The following is a 6,778-nucleotide window of genomic DNA, read 5'->3' as shown; positions in this document are numbered from 1 at the left end:
TCAAGTGTCCCCAGACTCTAACATGGTGGCAAGTGAAGTTAAAACGGCGCTGTCAGTGAAGTGACAACGGCAGGACTAAACTAAGTCAAATCTTTATTCTGCTTATTTCAAACACTGTGACTGAGCGGGTCACAGTGTTAGGATGGATGTGTATTGTGGGCTGGCAGTTAGAACTTTTGTTTTAAAGATAAACATTAAAATATTACACATTACTGATTAATTATAATTATTTATGACAACAGTATACTGTCTACAGTGAAAGAAAGAAGAACCTGGCTATTTAAAAAAAAAAAAACAACAATTATTTTGTTAGCATTAAACTTCTAAAGTTTTTATCCTGCCTCAAAGGCTAATGGGATCCATGGTTGCTAAATGCTAACAGAAGAGTAATTTAATCTTGGATAAAATCAGGAGGTCAGATAATACTGTCCAGTAAATGTTTGAGAGTATGTATGTACACACAGAGAAAAGCCTGGTATCATATTCCAGCTTTTCAGGAGAACTAATGAAACAAACATTCATGGCATACAGAGAACTGATGATTAGTGGGAAAGAAGCTAAACAGGAAGGGAGGTGGCCATTTGAAGAAACTGACAAAGAGAGTGGAGTGGCACACAACCTGCCTTTTAACCTGAACACCTCTTGTTCTGAAAACTAGGAAAGATTGAACGTGTTGTTATTAGTTGTTCGAAATCAGCTGAATCCAACATTTGATGTTTTGGCGTCCACACCAGTGCTCAGACTCAGTGTCACTTGGTCATGAGTCATAAAATGAGGACAGTGTGTGCTGAGAATCAGAGGGTGGCTGTGTTATTGTGTGGTTCTTAACCACTGCTGGCTGTTTTCATTAGTAAATACTTGTATAAGATTAAATATTACTGCACAATATTAATTTCAGTCATAGCTATTGGATTTTTTTATTGTCCTGAACAAACACATGAGTCGCTGCACAATAGACAGTAAACAACAAATCTATGCTGTAACTTTATCCATATTGGAGGAGTAGAGGGAGGATTTCCGGAGTGTTGCTTCAATTGCAGTACAGATCAAGAATTAAATATGCAGCTATGCTAACTGTGCTTCTTATTAAACTGATGGTTGATAAGTTAAATTAATGCTTAGTAAGTGTTAGTACTTTGGCAGCTCACAGTTTTAATCCCTGAACTTACAGGTATAAGTTATAAAGAACACATTTATATACATTATGGTTGATTTTTTTTTTTCTTTTGCTCTGTTTTCAAATGTACTCACGCTGCATCTCTAGTCAAGCCTTCTGTCTTTCCTCCCTATGAAGGAAGTCAAGCTTGTAAACAGAGGCCCTAAAAGTACTGGTCTGTACATTTACACAGAAATGTATTTATGCTTTGTTACACTCTGGTGCCAGTTGTTAAAACACATCAAGCACTGAAAATATATCTTGTTGTACATAAATGTAATGGGTACCTATGAACCCTCTGGCTCACAGGAAATGCTTTATGCTCCTGTAGGTTACAGAAACAACAGCCACAGTATTTTGTTTGCTAAAGTATATAAAAGTACCAGCTGTCTTCATGATCACCCATGGCCGCTGTGAGACAGAAACAACACTTACAAAAATATCAATTCCAGAAGTAGAAAGTCATCAAAAAGGTGATACAATACCGATGAATCTGTTAAACTGCCAAGTTGACTCTGGGAAGCAGACACCACAGAATTTACTATCATAGCCCTTTCAACAACAGCTAAAGAGAGCTTGCAATAAAAGACAGAAAGTGTCATAAAAATTTTCTTAGGAAGCGAGAAGATTAAGACATTAAATGAAAGTTTAAATAAACTGACACAAACCAGATTTCTGTCTATTTTGTAAAAAAAAAAAAGAAGACGCCTCTAAATACCTGTCATTTTCAAGTGGCATGCCAGTCAAAGTGCTGTAAACCACAACGTGTTCCCTTCATCTGAGTAACCAGTAATTCCGTTTGTATGAGCAAAACAGCCAGTGTTATGTGCTGCTCTGTTTTCACACCAGGAAAAGTAAACAATGTAATACACTCCTTTGTAAGACTATTGATTCTGCAGTGATAATATAGCAGCCCACTGTTTACATAGATCAAGGGTTTGCCAAGATTACCAGGAGGTGCAGCATTCTGAGATAGGTTGTGGATTGGATCTGGTATGCAGCGTGTGAGCTGGACTTGAGCTCATCAACAATAGCGTGTCTATGCGGCAGGCTGGCGGGACGGTGGCCTCCTGGACTGGCTCTTTGACAGTTCAGTAGATACATACCAACGGAGAGCCAAACACCTCAGTTCAAAACAATCTTTTACGGTCATCTGAGAAAGAGAGGCAGTGAATGGACTTTAAATACCGAACTCTTCAAGTAATTGAAATGACTGTTTTCCTGCAGAGACCTGCTCTAGTTTGTGGCTTGACATCCACATGATCTCATCATTTCTGCTTGTATTAGATAGTAACAAGCGACAGGAAATGTGGGCAGAGAAATGTGAGTTACTTTTCACAAAGCTCCATGGCTGGAATGAAACAGAGGATGTGGCAGTTATATGTTGTTAACCCACTTTTCTGGCACATCATCACCTGGTGATATGACAAACTTGTTAGCGAGCAGTACCAGCTTACACCAGCAGACAAAGAGCAACATTAACGTTCGTTTGGAGTTGTTTTTTCTGGCCACCCAATAAATGTCGGTCTAATAGTCACTCTTCTTTTAGCTTTGTTTTGATCTTTGTTAACTCCCAAGGAAAATACCTGGATCTTTAGTGGCCTTTAAGGCCTTAGTCTGCAGATTTCCCTGTGAAACATCACACACCTTGCACCGTGTCCATTTACTACTTCCTCAATTCACATTTACAAAGTCAAGAAATCCTAAATCGGTCATCCACTTACAAAACAGATTTACATTATTCTTTCCCACTCTGCCCCCTCTGCAGTTTCTTACATTTGCTACATTAGTTTGAAGGAAGGAAACTGGAAGGAACTGAGCTATGATTTTCTTTAAGGTGGAATATCAGTCAATTTGAGCAGTGGCAGTGCTATTCATTATATTCATTACACTTTGAAAGAAACCTGACTGAAAATGATAGCTTTCCTGTTCAAAGAGCAGTAAGCATGTACGGCAGGTGCACAAGATGACGAGCATGAAAAGTTTGAGAAGCCGGTGTCAGTGTGAGGGGTCTCTGCCCTTCACTGACTGTACTTCACACTGTTCCTCTGGTGTTCAGACTGGGCACAGGTTTGCAATTATTGTCTTCTTGCTCACACACTTACTGCTCATTTTGTACCCCTTAATTTAGGTTGACTATGTTCTTCTCCTGTGCTGCATTCACATACAAACGTGTTTTTGTCACAGGGCTTTAAATAAAATAGCTTGTGGTTGTGTAACTGCTTGGAAAAGTTGATGTGATGTCTAATTTCAATCATTATTCCAGGTGGGGCCTACACACTCGTTCCTTCTTTGCTTGCTTGCACAGCACATGGATCCTCTGAGATCCTCTGAGGCCACATGGCTTGACCTTTACATTTATGGTGCAGCCCTCTCCCTGTGCGCTGCCCTGCCTGTTACACTGGGTCACAGGTGAATAAGCAGGCCTTACCACGCAATCACACTGTGCACAAAGTGATCCACAAAACACTGAAGAATCATGTCCTTTAGATATAATATTTTGTGGTAATTTGCCTGCCCATATCCTGTCCAGCTGTAAAATGGATGGCATGGGACAGCTTCTGTGAAAAAAAAAAAAAAAAAAAAAAAAAAAAAAAAAAATATATATATATATATATATATATATATAATTAAATGGAATAAAGGATGAGTTAATATTATTAATTGAAAATCAGACAGATTACAACAGGATGTAATATCAGCAATCACAGAAGACAGTATCCTACAGTAATGTTTCACTCAAATCAATTTCTTCAATAATTAATAATGCAATTCTATCAATATTTAACATTTCAAACATCAGTCTTTGATTTACAATACACAGAATTAGTTTGCAAAGCTGTACAAGTCGTTACAAGTACTTGTTTGCTGGTAAGTCATGCTGCTCCCTATGGAAAAGAAGGGATCTGAGTCACCCGCTTGAATCTATGAGAACCCATGAGTGTTTTTGACCCCTCATTGTCCTAACTCTCTCATCTATAGGGCTCTGGGGCAGGACTGCACATAATGGATTTAACAGCCCAGTGCAACCTAATCCGTCACTGGGTATCAAACACAAGGCACAGAGATACAGCATGAACAGTTTGATCTGGGATATTCTGCATTTTACAGGGCAGTTAAATCTTAAAATGTGTGACTGCTTTATACAAAGCATTTGTCATTTGACCAGTCTCGACCTGAGGATTTGTTACTGGGACTCTGGGAATCACTATTCAATTACACAGAGGCAGAGTAGGAAGTAGGGGATGTTGGCTGTAGAGTATGGTGATGGAGAGTGTGCCCTGCAGGGTAAATGGAGAAGCAGTTGTCTGAGTTACATGGCTAAATCAATAAGTAGCACGTCACATTATTTTCCATGCAGTGACCACAGCAAGCGCTGATCCTCTCAAAAGACAATCTCTTTTTTCCAGTCTGTTTTTTATCATAAGTATTAGCAGTAGGGTACAATTCTGCGTCACTACAGCTCCAGTATACTTATTTTCTGTAATGCTTGTTATGGATCAAGTGCAGCAGTCCTATTGCAGTTGTAAAAGATGACAACAGCCTTTTAGAATCATAGATGTTGACCGTTACCACCTTTTACAATCATGTTTCCAACTGATTATATGCTCTTTGCGCATAATTCAAATACTCCCTCATTGTGTTTATAGTCATCTCTTGAAAAATCACAAATAATTCACATTAGTTAATTCAAAGATTAATCGCTAACTGTTTACTATGCATGTGGGCACATGTTGTATCTTGTAGCTGTGTAAAGAATCACCTTCAGCTGTGGAGTATAGTAGCTGTGTTGACATGCAGCACCATAACCCAGTCTCTGTCAGTTCTGACTGACCCAGTTCTCCAAACCCTGTGAAAATATTAATGTGCAGAAGGTGTGTAATGTGGAAATAGAAAAAAAAACCCCACATGAATGAATCCAAGTCTTGTAATGGAACTAGAAATCAGCTGGATTTGATGATGCATACATTGCATGGTAGTTCTAAAAAAATTGTGTAGCAAAGACGCTCCACTTTTAATGGTGAAGCAAGATGGTGGATCAGTTTGTTTCACCAGTTTTTACCAGCTACCATCAGCATGCTGGAGCCCATATGAAGAGTTTTCAGCACGTAGATAACATGCAAATTGACCTTGGGCATGGTTCACCTTTGAAGCTAACATCACAGAGTTTTGCTTTGAATTTCAAATATGCTGCAAAACCAGAGCTCAGCCTTAGGAAGAAAATAAACACAGTGATTAGTAAAATAGCTTCTGTCCTCTGATTTCCTCAGAGTCATTTGAATAATATCAGAAGCTGAAAAACAATACAGCATTAGCAGAGCCAGTATCACTTTTCACATTTTCCACTCCACTGTGTGAGTTATGATCACTACCAGCCCACCGCTCTCTGCTGCAGATTGGATTACAGATGCCATGCCTGTTTGTAGAGATATTCCATTAAATGACACAGAGATAAGAGTTAATTGTAAGATGTAGGAAACAGAATACTCAACAAACATGTTCATTAAAAATCTCTTATTTTAGAGAACATATTAAAAACATCTCAGCAGAGTCAAAATAAAATTCATTTTTGCTAAGAAACCAGTATCTTGGTGTCTGCTCTGATGGTCACTTATTTGGTTCAATTGTACTTGTAAAAATTAGTGTTTCAACTGATAATATCGGTATCATAACTTGATTGCTGCCATATGTGTGGGACCAAGCCTGTGGGAGGTCAGCTAGCTGGGGGGGGGCTAACATTTGTAGCCATGTTACCCCCCCCCCCCCCCCCCCCCCCATTAGCTAGCACTAATGATAGCTAAACCCCCACTTCCATCCAAAATGTAGGACAAACAGAGCTTTGAGCATGAATAACTACACTAAAGGTAACCTTGAGTGTGAGTCAGTGCTAACTTTGGAAAGGAATTTCACTGTTTGAGTGAGGGGTAGTTAGCCTAGCTTGCAAACTTCAGCTTTCTGAGTGAACATTGTCTCGTATTTGCATTCTGACAAACTCTCGGCCAGCTGACCAATGGCGTAACTTTATCACTTAGTCAGCGACACACATTCGTGTTTTGGGCTTGGCCCGCTATTGCGGTCCAGCCAAAAAGCCAACTTAAAGAATGATTGGTCCTCCCAAATGCTGAGTTGCAAAGAGACAGACATCACTTAAACAACATGACATCTTGTCATGTATCATTATTCACAGGATATAGCCTACAGGGCTATGTCAGTAGCACTCCTGCAACTTTTATAGGACACAAGAACCCAGAGACTTAAAGCTAAGCTGCAGTTTCCACTAATATGCCCAAAAGATATCCATTGTTGAAATCTGGAAAATGTGTACAGTGGCTGTCGGATCATTATAGTTTAGATTTCCTTATACAACAAGTCAAGAAAATCCAAATTCAGTTTGACTGTAATAATAATAATAACTGAGATCACTCCAGCAGCGTTGAGCCACTGGAAATGAGTTTGTTCTCGGTCTGGTAGCCCGACTTTCCAGGATCCGTCAGAGGAGATGAGATATGATGTGAGAGCTATTGAACTGTACTGGTTTTCCAAGCAGAACTAATTCATTCACTCAATTTGTTAACAACGTCAAAATATGAAATTCAGATATGTGCAGTTAGACACGTAACA

This window comes from Toxotes jaculatrix, chromosome 6 (genome assembly GCF_017976425.1).
Source record: "Toxotes jaculatrix isolate fToxJac2 chromosome 6, fToxJac2.pri, whole genome shotgun sequence".
Taxonomy (NCBI): Eukaryota; Metazoa; Chordata; class Actinopteri; family Toxotidae; genus Toxotes; species Toxotes jaculatrix.
Note: the sequence above shows the minus strand (reverse complement) of the source record.